This window comes from Syngnathus typhle, linkage group LG21 (assembly GCF_033458585.1).
Source record: "Syngnathus typhle isolate RoL2023-S1 ecotype Sweden linkage group LG21, RoL_Styp_1.0, whole genome shotgun sequence".
Lineage (NCBI taxonomy): Eukaryota > Metazoa > Chordata > Actinopteri > Syngnathiformes > Syngnathidae > Syngnathus > Syngnathus typhle.
This window is the reverse complement of record NC_083758.1, coordinates 3,927,133-3,941,567: the sequence shown is the minus strand read 5'-3', so window position 1 is coordinate 3,941,567 and position 14,435 is coordinate 3,927,133. Positions and strand designations below refer to the sequence as shown.

The window sequence follows — 14,435 nt, the reverse complement described above, 5'->3', positions numbered from 1 at the left end:
ATGCAACATTTGATGCGAGCCCCCTCCAACGGGTGTCACCTCCTCCAGGCTTAATGGTGCTGCCGCAGAGAGCAGCTGGTGCCGCAGTGTTTGCTCTGCCTCAGCCTCTGCTTGATGCATCTACTTCATATCCCCCCCATGTTAGCGTCAGCGTGAATGAGCCGCATTGCCGCCTTATGCTGCAACATTCAATATTCCATTTTCGGGGAGAAAGCAAACCCTGAATTTGAATTTAAAAAGGATACGCTGTGTAAGAGTTGGGCAGATTTTCTCCAAACACAAATGCAAAGGTATTGGGGACTTGAAAAGGATGCCGATGCTAGACAGTAATACTCGAAAATCTGACATTTAGTCTCCCTTGCCAGTAGTTGGTGCTTTTCTGCAGCCATTTGACGCACCTGTGAATATTTTTTTTCACAATTATCTGTGTTAATTGAAAGTTTATGTATCATAAGTACTATTGGTATCGGTACTCGGTATCAGTACGATTGAGTACTTGAGTGAAAACTCATACTGGTAGTAGTCAAATTCAAGGAAATTCAGAATTCATTTTTGGATTGTTCTTGTGTACACAATTTGGCCACTGGGGGTCAGTATAACAAAGTCATGCAGATTATAAATGAAGAAGACTTTCATTTCTGTGCCAGTCATTGTAATATTATAATTGCGTTCAAATATCTATTGCGCAATTAAACTGATATAACCAAGCCACATAGATTCTATTCTATCCGTTTCCCATTATTTGTTAGCACAAAACTGGGTCGCTCATATCTGTGTTCCGTAATAGTCTCATCTACCGAGAGATGGGATGTCAAACCTATTGTAAGAAATATCTATTTCGCACGTGCAAAATGTCCACCCAGGATCAAAAATACAATTTGTAACCCGCTACTGGCGCGTTACCTTGGACAATCATCCGTTGGCAGTGAATGAAGTCAGCCATGACTATCCCCATCCACTGCAATTTAAAGTGTTCAGTGTCACGTTCAAGAGAGTGTCTCTGGAGGAGCCGGGGGGATCGAACAAGCAATCTTCCAATAACAAGATGGCCACTCTGCCACCTGAGCCATGGAGTGAAGGGGGGGGGGGGGGTGACTCACTATCACCTTGACTGGCATGAAGTGAATATGAAATGGAAAACATGTTTTTTTTCCTGCGATGTCTTTTCAAAAAGTTGGAGTCGGTTTACCTGCTGTCATTTATATTCCCAAAATGTTCTGATCGTTTATGAGATTTTTCTTTTTTTCTATCCCATTGCAGACAGCCCACACTGCGACAGCGTGAAGACTGATTTGTCGTCGCCTGCGGGCTATAAGAGCCCAGCGTGGCCCTCCCAACCTCCATGAGGTAAACGAGGTAACGCACCGCTCATCACGCCAAAGACCGACGGGGAATTGGTTTTGTCGCTTATACGGCTTTTTCCTGCCCCCCTTTTCGAAAAAAATGATGTCTGCAAGTGATAACTAGTAATGGACTTTCAGCCTCCTCAAACTTGCGACTCAGGGATTCCAATATGGCGGCAGTTTTTGTTGAGGTACAGCTTCAACCTCCTTAAATCGTTGCTTCCGTGAATATTTCATGCACACACACACACGCCGCCCCCTTCCTTTCCCCTTTTTTTTTTTTCAATTTTCATCTCTAAAGCCACTATCATTGTTTAGTCACCAGCAAATGTTCCAAATCACAGATGGAATTGTTGTTTAGAGCGTAACTATTAATAATTCAGTATTTTTTAGTACTGGTTTTACCGAGCGAAGGGTTGAAGCTGACGCCTCGCCTGCTGCGTGTCATATTCGCACACAACAAACACTTTTATGTTTTTGTGTTTGCACACAATGCCGCTTTGCCAAGGGAAAAAAATGAGTTGGTAAAAAAAAAGGGTGGAAGTTTTGCGGCTTTTAAAAGTTACTTCAAAGTTCTTGCTGATAACAATGAATATGATCTGAGTGTACAAATAGGCATTCATTTCCTCCCTTGTGACCATTTTGTCCAGCAATGATATGGGCTGTTGATTTCAAATATTTTTCAGCCTCATATAAGTGAATAAAGTGGGTATGACAGGCCTATTTGGGATTTTTTTTCTTAGCTGTAATGGATTACCGCTTTAATTGCATGCAACAAGCCTGCAGCGGGCCATTAAACATAGTAAATTATTTCCAAAGCTAGTTTGAAAAATGGCAAAAACTTTCACCATTCTACCGACGTTGATACCCCGCCTCCTCTGGCTGCCGTACTTTGTCAAATGAAGGCACGCCATTACAAAGCGGAACAGCGGCGCTAACTTGTTTTAGCGTAAGTGTAAACCGACACGCTTAATGAAATGGAATTCTTAAACACCCCGGCGGAGTAATAACGCGTCCCTCCCCAGAGATGGAGCTTAAATTATAGGAAGCAGTCCCGACAGAGAAAAGTGACATAGAAGCACATGCGGAATGAGCTTATTATCCATGTTACTGTCAACACAGCACAGCCCGGCTGTCAGTGATCACAACAGACGTGTTATATACGACAACGCCGTTAGAGGCACCGGAGCCTGATAAGAGGAATGATCCATACTGGTGATGAAACCAGACAGGTGAGATGGAGAGGAGAAAAAAAAAGGGAGGGGTCGAGGAGCAGCTGTTTGCGGGGGGTTGAATGTAGACAAATGGAAGGATGGAAGGGTGATGCAAGACTGACTCGTCAGGTGGAAACAAAAGGGGGGGATGCAGAAGTAAGCAAGAATAATGTTGTGGTGCTTTGGATGGAAGAGAAACGGGGGGAGGGAGGTGAGACGGCGGGATGAAGGGGCGCTGGGTATTATCCGCCATCGATTTACTCCAGTCAGGGTTGGCCGGACGGCTAATGAAGTGTGGGATCTTGGGGCTGCCGTGTGCGCTTGTCTGTGCCTTATAGCGTTTAGGATGCACGGTGGCATGATGCGGTACCTGTGTGGAGGTGTATCACGTGTGTGTGTGTGACAAGCAGATGCAAACCACCACATTTGCTGCATGTATGTAGAATAGAATAATAGATTTAAAATAATAATTTTAAGAATTTGAGTGTAAGGAATTAAGCCACAAGGGGGCAGTATGATACAATTGTGTCACAAAGACAAAAATGAAGAAGACTTTCCCAATCCACACTGCACTAATATTAGTTATTCTTTGCAGAGGATAAATAATACATCCATGATGGCGTTTTAATGGTGGGTTAGCATTAGGCGAGCTAGCAAAAGGCACATTTGAGCAAATTTGTTTTTCCAAACATTTAAATCAACACCTTTTTAATAACAAGTTTGACTCTGGCTCTGCAAATTCTCGAGTAATCAAGTCCAAAACAATTAACCCTCATCCACCACAGCATTTTCTTAATTTGCCACCAAATTAGAACAGAACTCCCTCTTGAGAGCCACAAATTCCCAATTACCCGAAAGTCCCAAATAAGAAACAAAAGGTAGAGAAGGGAAATCCCCCCCCCTCCCCCAAACATCTCGCTCCCATCCCAACGTAGCACCTCCATTCCTTATGTTGCCTCTCATTTCACATCCCCTTTTCCCTGGCCTCCACCCACTTCTCTCTCGGTCTAATCCTGTGCTCGACATGCTCCCTCTTTGTTCTGCGACCCTGACAAGCCATCTCATTCCCCTGCTCCGAGGACAGTCCCGGTGTGCTCGGGATAATGGAATGAAATGCTGGTGTGATAAAGCCCCAAGGATCTGGGGAGAAAACACGGGAGTGTGTCAAGCAGGGTGATAACACTCTATTCTCCCTCGCGTCTATCCGAGAAGCAGGGATTACAATTTTACAAGCGGGCTTTTGCTTATTTCCCGCCCCTTGTGCCAGGTTTACACAGGGAGGTGTCACAGCTATGGCAGAATACTCTCGTATCTGTCTCGGGCTAAGGCCTTTATTAATTTTGACGCCGGCTGCCTCGTGTTGGTGGACAGGCAATTTAAAGTCGCCATAGCGAAAGCTAACTGCTCCCAATGGAGGCGAGAACTCTGGAGGTGGTGGAGCTGGATAGTCTCCGTCATGTATTGTGTGGTAGATATCAAAATCCATAGCTCAGCTCACTTGTGCTGTCACATTGGCGACGACTAGTGATGTTATGATTGAATCGTCAGTATACTTCTGGCACCCATGAGACCAATTACTGCAGTTCTGGTCCTATAGATTAATATTGGCAATGCACCAATACGACTTTTTGGACTATGAGCACAATTACGTACATTTACGTCCCGATATTTGGTAATGGCATACGTCTTGTAGTTTTGATGATTATCAAGCTTGTACTGAATATGTCTTAAGTCTCGCTCGACTATCGCGCTTAGTTTACTCTTGGTTAAAAAAAAAAGGTTAAATTCATTTTTCAATTTATTATTTAACAACATTAATAAATGGAATTTAATTTGCTATTTTGTATTTAGCAACAAGCATTAAGCCAATGAGCAAGTTTTTCCTTTACGTATGAGCCACGTAAGATGATGTCATGGCCCAGATTCGGCCCCCAGGCTTTGAGTTTGACACCCGTGGCCAATGGCACTTTTGCTTATGTGTTAGCATTAAGTTTTGCTGCTCCAAGATATGGGTCGGCTAAAATATATTTGCAATTGTTATTTCTCGAAGGGATTTTACATTTTTTCCGACCGATACCAGTGTGAGTACTCTTAGCTCCTGAGTAGTCATTGATACCGATACCAAGTACCGACACCACTCGTACTCTTGATCCATGCATCCCTGTAAGATTCAATATTATTAAGCAGATTAGCCAGTAACTTGGACTGAACCAAGTGTAGTGCCCAATTCGGCTGGTTTATGTATTTTATTTTATGTCTGGCATCTCAAAAAGCCTCCCCAATAATAATTTGTCCAAGCTAGAATTTCGGTCTTTGTAACCTCCAAACAATTTTAAACTCAAGAGAAAAGTTGACCAAAAGTCCAACTTGAAGGTTTTCTAGCTCACACGGTTTGTGCTATCACACGGCCGGCCATCCACCTACTCTTGACCTCAATCTGTTAGCCATCCACACAGACAGAAAAGGCGGAGGGATTCCCGCTTTCAATCTCAGCTGCCACTTGGCCTCGCGACTTCACCTCCGCCTATCAAACCAAAACATTCAACGAGCTGACCTTGGCCACAAAAAGAGGAGAACTAGAGGAGAAAGGTGTGGGCTACCTCGCGGGAGAACCTCCCACCCTATAAATAGAAAAGGTGGCAATTAAGTGCCAATGTAATCGTCCCCGCGGTAAACCAGCCCTGAAAAAAATCCACCCTCATATCTCCGAGTCTTTATTCACCCGACTTCCTCATCATCGCTGGCTATTGGCTTAATTACGCCTCCGCCATCCCAGATAAGAGAGTGATAGCCTTATCACCACAGCTTATTTCCAGATCCATGAAATTAATAAAGTCCACCTCCCATCTCAGTTATGGGGGGCAAACTTATATGAGCTGTCACTGCTGAAGTAGTACTTGCAAAGAAACACAAAGAGAAATTCTTCCCTGGTCCATTTCAGACATCTTCTTTCGGGAAAATGACATGGAGGGTATAATTTTAGGTGAGGGTTTTTTTTTTTTGTGGCTCATTTGTCAGGCGCTCAGCAGTTATTAATTTCATTTCGGTAACTACTTCATTTTCCTTAATATGCACCTAGGGAGAACTGCTAATTTGCAGTCCTGGACTTTGTCGAAATTCTTTGTAAAATATGAAATATTGTGACAAAGCCCAGCCCGGGTTGTAAACTCCCAACTCCTGACTGACTCCTCACCTAATCAAAGAAAAGTGGACACTGAGCCAAATCCACCGCCAGCATCCCCCCCTCAAGTCCTCCAATTCTCCATGTTGGCTCCCGTAATCAGCGGGGAGACAGCTGGTTTCACCACGCTGTTCCACCTGCCGGCTCCTCTGAGTAAACGGCTGTGCTTCACCGACCAAATCCACTCCAAACCTCTCTCGGAGTCACACTCCAGCACACAGTTCTCTCGCACATCGATTTCGGGGGGGGGTGGAAAGGCTGGATGACGGGCGGGCACCCGTCACTGTAACGATGTTGGCAGAGGAATGAGACGAGCTCCCGCGAGCTTTGGGCCTGTCATTTATTTCTAAATGACGGCAGATGGTGGGCTTGGCGCTTGCACTATTCTCTCCTTGTCCCACGATGCACTTCTTTGATGGATGTGGTGAGCGGGAACGCCGTTGAGGAGACTGAGGCACATCTGCGCCGGTTGATAACGGGGGGCAAAGTGTGTCTGGGCTTTCTGGCCGTACACATAATGTTCATTCCCACTGACCGCTTGAGGACTCTATTCTAGTTTATTCGCTTCTGGAGCTTTGTTATGCAGACCTGCATTGACATGAACATCCAGGCCTGATGTTGCTCCCGCTTTTGTTTCCATGGCAGGACTGCTCAGAAAATCTGAATCACCTAAAAATATCCACGTTGAATGACGCAAATACGTACCTTTAAAGGTATTTGCCAATTTTTGACTCCACAATGGCAGTTCCACGCTTGCGTACTTTTTGTACCAAGTCGTCGGATTCATCCATCCTTCACTGAAGAAATAAACCGACACAATAGGCTTCACACCTTCAGGTCCAAAGGCACATTAAATTGAGCAATCACTGCCAAACAACACCCTTGCAAAGGTCATGTCAGCGTCATCATCCTAATCGTCAGCCACCGTCACTTTGGGTGATTTAGGGTTGCAGTAAAAGCATCACGAAGCGCCCAAGCGCATCCGGGCCCATAACCGTAACCGAGGCAACAGGGGTTGTCGGGGGCCGCCCGCCGCCGATGCATCTTTGGGATTCTCCGCGTGGTGTCAAGTCAGGCGTTAAGAGTCGATTTAGCTGCGGCATTGGGGAGGCTCACACATTAGCGGCAAGGAAATAGGAGCCAGCGAATACTTAGTGGATGATTGGCTCCGCAATAACACAACAACCCCCCCCCCCCCATCCCTCCCCCTTTGGCAGCCCGTCAAGCGGATGCCGTTACAAACAGTCGGCCATTAGCAGGCGGGGCAGCTTGGCGAAGCATGTCGCTGTTTCACGCCTTTACGCCACGGGGATGTTTTATGTCATCCATGATCATTTTTGGGGACGGCACACAATCAGGTGACAAAGTTAAAGATAAGTCTGAGCAAGGCCACTTTGATTTGACTACAAAGATAATTGCATTGGGCATGTCCGTTTTGACGACTAAAAAAATACCAGCAGTGATTTTGTAGCCACATACGTTTCATATTTTGACTTTATCAATTAACATTGGCCGTTCTTGATTTGATTTGTTAGCGGTGATGATACATCTGACTTGGCGCATCCCCGCGCAGCCACTCTCAACCCACCGTGGCACAGAGGTGAAATTTCCATTGCTGTCAAATGGAAATTGCATTTACCTAATGCTAATTTGTTTTCCCAATTATGTCTGTGGAGAATTGTAATTACTTCCTGGATTGCGTACCCTGGGAATGTGTTCCGCCATGTTGCGAGTGTTGCTTTCATGCGTAAGACTTCAGTGTTATGATTTGCTTTCTGGGCATAAGTAATCGAGTATGAGAATTATTTCTGCTCATGTGCGAAGCCAGAGCGTTAGAAAGCTGTGAGTAATTAATACAATATATTCTAATTTATAAGTTATATTCCAGTACTTAGCCCAACAAACCGTGTCACCGGTTGCGCGTGGGTTGTAATTGTCTCATTCTAATACGAATGGCTTTGCATTGCTTTAATTGATAGCCCTCCATGTTGAATACAAGGAGCTTTGTATGTTGATATCAGAAGCCGCGGCGTGTGACAAAGTGTTGGTAATCAACAACTTGAGGTGCGTACGTGTCCGATGGAGGCGTCGACTAGCACGCGTCGTATGCTAAAAGCGAGTCTTTTCTGTACAGCCCATGAAATGATGCAAAAACCCCTGGGGAGCATTTATGACTTTAACACACATCGCGCCCCCCCCCCCCTTCATGACTGGCACGTCATTAGCAGAACGCCACGCTCGTGCATCGCTTGCCAGACAGGCCACGCCACAGGCTGCATGCTAATTGTAGAGGCGTAGCCGGCGTGCGATGACCTTGTATGGTAAAAGGATGGAGGCTGATAAGTGGTTTTGTTTAGCGTCTGGTGGGCAGGGGGGGCCTCTTTGCGCTCAAACCGCCTTTGTCTTGACCTTGGGCGGCAAAGTCGGCGCACTCGAGATCATAAAGCCGGCGCCTCATTAAAAAATATGAAGCAATGTAGTGTGTATAATGGCTAATAGACACATCACATCACATTATATAATGCCCATGTAATGAGCAGAGCATCGTTGCGGCTATCACAACATATCTTTTTTTTTTTTGGCCGCACGCCATTAGGTCCGAGTCATATAACGCCAGTCAAATTTATACATTCACCTTTCAAAGCAATAATTTACCTCATGGCTGCTGTATAATAGATGTGAGGTCATCTTCTCAAAGGGCACGCAATTTCCACTAAACAGAAAAAGCCGCTTCATAATCCAGATAAAGCGGCAGGGTACCATTTTTAGACCCGCGGTGCACAATCTCGACTCTTTGAAGCGTCGAGCGTGTCGGGCTTTATCTGTAATTTTATCAGAACCTCTCCAGTCCCCAATAGCGCGACCTTTTTGGCAGCACGCTCGCTCTCTACGCTCGCCTCTGACAGGTTTTCCTCGCGCAGCTAAACCGTAAAATCCTCAGATTAACGTCCAATCAATGACAAAGCACGTACGGATGTGAGAAAGACGAGGCAGATGCAGAAGTCTTCGATAAAAGGTCAAACGTAGCTACAGTTGAGTGACGGGTGGCGGTACGCCTCGAATTACAGTTTTGCAATGGTTGACAGGTAAAATATAGCGTGCCACCGCTTAAACAAACAAAATCAAGTCCGTGCATTTAGAGAGCAAGGGCAAACTGTTTTTGCACCATTAGTTCTTCACTGACACGCATTGATAAAAAGACCTCGTCTCCATCTGTCCTCATTAAAAAGTCGTCATATTAAAAACAATCATTTCAGACCTTGGCTGATGAGCATTTTATTGCCTTCGAGAAATGTTGGAGTCAATACGAGAGAGACGGTGTGAGAGATTAAAAAAAACCTTCAACTGATAATGAAAGAAGCTTTTTCTATTGATTTTTTTTTGTAGACTGAGATATTTTTGGGGTAATTTAGCTACCTTACAGAAACATGATTATGTTCAGTCAATATGGCTGTTGAACAAAGCTAGCATTAGCAGTAGCCGCAATAGCTTTGTTGAACAGAGCTAGCATTAGCTGTAGCCACAATTTTGCTCACTGTGGTCTAATGACCATCACTGGAAAAACTAGACACAGTTGGAAGGGGCTTGCTGAAAAAATTTTTTTATCTTCAATCAGCTAGCTGTATCTACATTGTAGTCTGAAGGATTCTGCCATTTTAAATTCAACACAAATCTGTGACATAGATATTGTGATTTTCTGTTACAATCCAGATTTACTGAATGTTTTGTCATCACGGCGTAAACTACCTCAAACACGTGATGTTTTCTCATGCAAAGTTTCCGAGACTTGGTAGTAAGTCAATCCGCCCTGCGGGCCTGAAAGTTTTAATCTGCATGCAAAAGAGTCTGATTCACTTTTGACTTGTTGACATGCTGCTCCCTCAAATGCCAGAAGGAAGGTTTGCCTCTATGTGGGAGGTGAATCAATCCATCAATACGATAAAAGTTGCTTCTTCAACAACTCCAGTGTAGACAGAAGTTACGATCTTAAATCAAATGTGCTCCAGAAGATTCTGCCTGGTGTTCAGGTTTCTGATTGGCCGTCCATTTGTTAATGGTGCTTCCGCCAAAATAAAAGTCCTTACAATGTCAAGGGCACAAGGTTTTTAGTTTAAATGGACGCCCATTGATTCACAATAAACGACGCTATTAGCTAAGGTAGCACTTATGTTCGGGTTTTGGAAAACCAGATGCCGTACGCAGGCATGTTGAGCCTTTTTAAAAGCCCCTCGCTTGAAGTGCAAATGCTTTTGTTGCACATGATGCCATAATGCTACTTTAATGCCGCCATATGCCAGTGTTTGCAGGCTCCAACTCTGATTAAATCACTCGCCTGCATCGTGATGGAGGGGGTAAAAAGTCGAGCTGATTAATTAATTGCATTTTCCGCCCAAGTGGAGTAAAACTAAAAATAACAGCGTAGCTAATCCGTGAATAGAAGCAGGAGTGCGGCACAATCGCTAATCTATGAAGGCGGGAAAAGCTTGAATAATGAGAGGAAATGAAGCCAATTTCACATGTGCAAAGCGACACACAAACAGACGCCTCACGGGAATACGCCGAGACACCTGATTGGGCCCGGGGGACTCGATATCTCCGATTTAATTTCAGATAGCGAGTAAGCATATCCCGTTACAAGCCATTACAAGGGTTTAATGCTAGCTTCTGTTTATATCGACGTACGTCTTGGGAGTTAGCCATTTGAGAAGTGACATATTTTAAGGCGCATGTAAAATCTTTTAATATTCTCAAAAATTGAGTAAAGTTGTCCGAAAAATACGGTAATTAAGATTTTTTGCTTTTTAGGGTCCACATATAAAAGAGAAAGAATATAGAAAAGTCCCTTTGTTGACTCAGTTCTATTTTGGCTTTTATATTTAAGCAGAAAACTTCCCACTGTGACAAATGAACAGCGGCGTCCTACACTGTGGGCTGCTTGCAATCCACATCTAAAAACCGCCGCTATTGATCATTCCACAACCTGCTGGGAGAAAATGGGGAACGCAAAAATGCGCCAGTCAAAACGGGAACTATCAAACGTTGCCGAAGCACGAGGGGGCGGGAAAAGCGGGTAGCTTTAGGAGAAAATGATATTGGTGTAATACAGGTTGAAAATGTACATTCAGTGGGTGGAAGAATGCTCATTTGCAACTTTTCATACGCTGGCCACTTGGAACAGTTTTTGAGGTGTAATATAGGCCTGCCAAATCAGCAGTAGCCCCATTACTCATCCCCCTCTGTGCTGTCTCCTGACTGGGGGGGGGTGCTCCAGCGCTAATGCAGATTACAGCGATATATGAGGGCTATTTTGTTCGCCGCAGGGTGGAAACCATCCCAGGCAACCCCATCCTTCTCTTGATGCGCCACCTTACATCTGTTCAAACCACCCACCTATTCCAACTAAGCCCATGTGGAGATCCATCATAGCCTACTTCCTATCAGATCTAAATGCGTGTATTGTCCATCAATTATTCACCATGTGTATTAAAAATTGGGTCGACTTGTCAACTCGCTCGCTCCCTCAACTGCGGATACAACCACTGGGACTGGGACTAAATGTGACTCCGCCTACTGGTATCTTTTAGGACCTCTACTGTGGTGCAAATCCGCCATTTTGAGGTCTTTCAAGGTGTCTTCTGTCTCGATCCAGGTTTGTCCTCATCTGACGACTAAATAGCTCATTCATCATGTGATTGGGCTTTTACATCTTGACTTTTGAGCGATCTGCTTCTCAAACAGCCGCTCGGTCCGGCAGAGCAATCCATCATCCTTCAATGGGGATGTCACAGCTCATTGTGTGAGGTGTTCAAAGCCGCTAGCTAGCTCCCCCTCGAGATGATAACGTCAAAGCTAAACTTGCACCCGACCGAGGTTTTCATTGAGTTGTCACTGATTTCAAACGTGGGCGAGGGTTTCCAGCGGAGTCGGTACAACAAGTACTTGCTGCTCAACAAGGGATATAATTAGTCGGCGGGTAATGGCGGTTTTGAAACTGTTAGCCCTGGGTTTATCTCTGAAGTCGCAGTTTGAGCTCTGCGCCAAAAAGGCGTTACAGAGTTGTCTCACATTCACAGCTTGTCTTGAACACTAAGAAGGTCTTAACTGTTGTGTCTTTTTGTTGTTGTCACAGGATCCACCAGGATGGGACTTTGGCTGCCTCACATGAAGCTTGAACGTGGTCCTCTTGAGTTCTGTTTAGTCTTTTTTTAGTCCGATCATCTTGAGCAGAAACCAAACTAGTTTGATAAATCCAAATCACTTTCCAGCACACTTCTTCCCTCCCGTCTTCTGAGGGCCTCGCCGCGGCCGCTCTCCCGCGTGCCGACCCCCACCGCCGCCTCCCCCAACCCCTGCGCGGTCGCATTATTAAACTTGTATAAGGTCATTAGCATACAAAGCAGGGAACCTACAGCGTCGCAGTCATACATATTTATCCGGACGTGCCTCGCTCGCTCTGGCGCCGTAACCCCAAAAGCGTGTCCGGCTATCTATCGCCGGCGACGGCACATTTCGGCCACTCGCAAAGTGGATATTAGTCGAAGCATGCCCCAGTTTGAAGGGGGAGATATTTATCGGGAGGATATGCGCATTTGGGTTCATCGCCGCGCTTTGTTTCAAGCATAGCAAATGTAATTTCCACGCCAGCGTCTGATAATAAAATACATATTCATCTGCCGGCGCACATAATCAAGCAGGGACTTTGATACTACAAGTGTCACCTGTGGGTTAGCCACGCCCGAGTGGGAAAGCGGCTGCGCCTCGGCAAAATCCACTTTGCGCGCAACCACGCCATCATTGTCTGCTTGCTCTCCTGGGTATTACCCAACCCATTTGTTTTCCCGCTTTTTTCCCTCCCCAACCTCTTTTTCAACCTGATTGCGCAACCCCCTCCTTGTTTGTTGAATTCTCTTGCTAATAAGCCAAATCACAAAGAATATGCTTCATCTTTTGGGATTTTTTTATGTAAACATTTTAGCACGCTTGTGAGCACGCGACTATATAGAGCTTCGGAATATTTCCTTTGCATTCTTTATCTTGTTGCTAGGCAGAGTCAATGGGGCTCGTTTATAGCTGCCCCAACAGCCAATGACAGCACAGGAAACAAATCAAGGGACTAGGAACAATATGCTAGAATTCTGGATACTAACACAAGCTACTGGTGGCAACTGCTTCTTCCTCCCCCCTGCCCTCTCTCTTTTTTTCCTCCCTACGAGATTGCTGTTGTGTCTTATGGCTTTTTATTCCTACGTGATGGTCGATGGGTTCATGTAGGAGCAGAAGCCACTAAACACGCGGTGACTGCTCAGCGCGACGACGGAGGATTTTTTTGGGGGGGGGGTTGTACGTGCATAAGCCACAGAGATGAGATGCCTCATTGTTTTTATGTAAAATGGTCTGGAAAAATGCTCACACTGGTCCAATAAGAAAAAACTTTCCACTCAATTTCCATTTCTTACATAGTTTTAATACTTCCCCCGCCCCCCCCTAACTTATCCAACAGTGGCATTTATTCCCTTAAAGCTCCCCTTGAGCTGAGTTCACTTCCAAGCAATTAAGCGTAAAATTCAAATGACCTCCATCCCTGTTGGGTCTGCTTTGGCGCGTTGGGATTGGGTTTAAATGTCAACCGTCTATTCAACCACCCCCCCTCCCCCTCCGGACAATTTGGAGAAAGCCTAAACGTGCTGTTGTCGCAAGCCAAAAAAAGCCTGAATTATGAATCCATGTATATTACACCGGTTTGACACATGCTTCCAATTGTGTGACATTACTTCTGGACCGATGCAAGTTTGGATTAATATTCAAGAAGACATTGCAATAGCTACGCTCTGCCGGGGTTTAATGATTTATTCAGCGCAGCGAGTTGTTGTGATCTAATATTCTGTGGGCGGGATGGGAAGTTTCTTTCTCTTGCATTATCGGTTTAATTTAGTTTTCAGGATTCCGCTCCTACGCGTTTTTTTTTTCTATTTTATACACGCGGGGGTCTGAGAGAATTCCAAAGCAGAGGCGAAAAGGGTGGGGGTGGGGGGGTTTGTTCTCCTGGAAGGGAAAGGTGGGAACGCGAACATGTCTCGGGAAGTAAAAGGCGAGCGTGTTATTTGAAAACAGCACAAAAAAGATTGACTGCGGATGTCCTCGTGCTTCGCCCGCGGCCGCGCGCGCCTTCTGATCTAACGTAGAAAATGTCAAAAACAATCTGCGATATAAGACAAGCGCATTTCCACACACATACTTTCCGAAAGCTTGATCAAGTCGCGCGAGGTCACGCGACCCTCGACTTGAAACGACCGGCGACGACGTTGGAAATGGAAATTCCACGCGACAAATGCGTGTGATGTGTTTTGTGTACAGTATCAACACCCCCCGCAGGCTCCACTTTGATTTGCCTGTAATAAATAATGCTCTTTTGTGTTCTCCGCTTCATTTGTTCCCCGTTTGTAATGTCAGCGCTATTCAATAAAACATGAACAATGCCTTTTCAACCTGCTGCATATCTCCTGTTTCATTTGTCACTCAAACTTTTGTTTTTTTCCTCCCCCTTCCGCACAAACGTGTGTATACGGTTCGCCGGTTGTCTGCATTCAGCAGCTCTTTTTGTTTTTTTTTATATGAGAAGCACGCACAAGAAGTTTCCACGCTATTAAGACTGCATTTCAATCCGCCTGTCAACGCGATGATAGGTGCACTAAATCG

The 14,435-nt window shown here is 45.2% G+C and overlaps 1 long non-coding RNA gene across 1 annotated transcript in view; it reads left to right on the top strand.

Moving 5' to 3' along the window:
* Positions 1 to 14,203, top strand: part of LOC133145428 (uncharacterized) — a 29,123-nt gene extending 14,920 nt beyond the window's left edge. The window contains exons 5-6 of the long non-coding RNA XR_009710913.1: positions 1,261 to 1,356; positions 11,869 to 14,203. This is a non-coding gene — a long non-coding RNA (uncharacterized LOC133145428). The remainder of the gene's footprint in view (positions 1 to 1,260; positions 1,357 to 11,868) is intronic.
* The last annotated feature ends 232 nt before the right edge of the window (positions 14,204 to 14,435 follow it).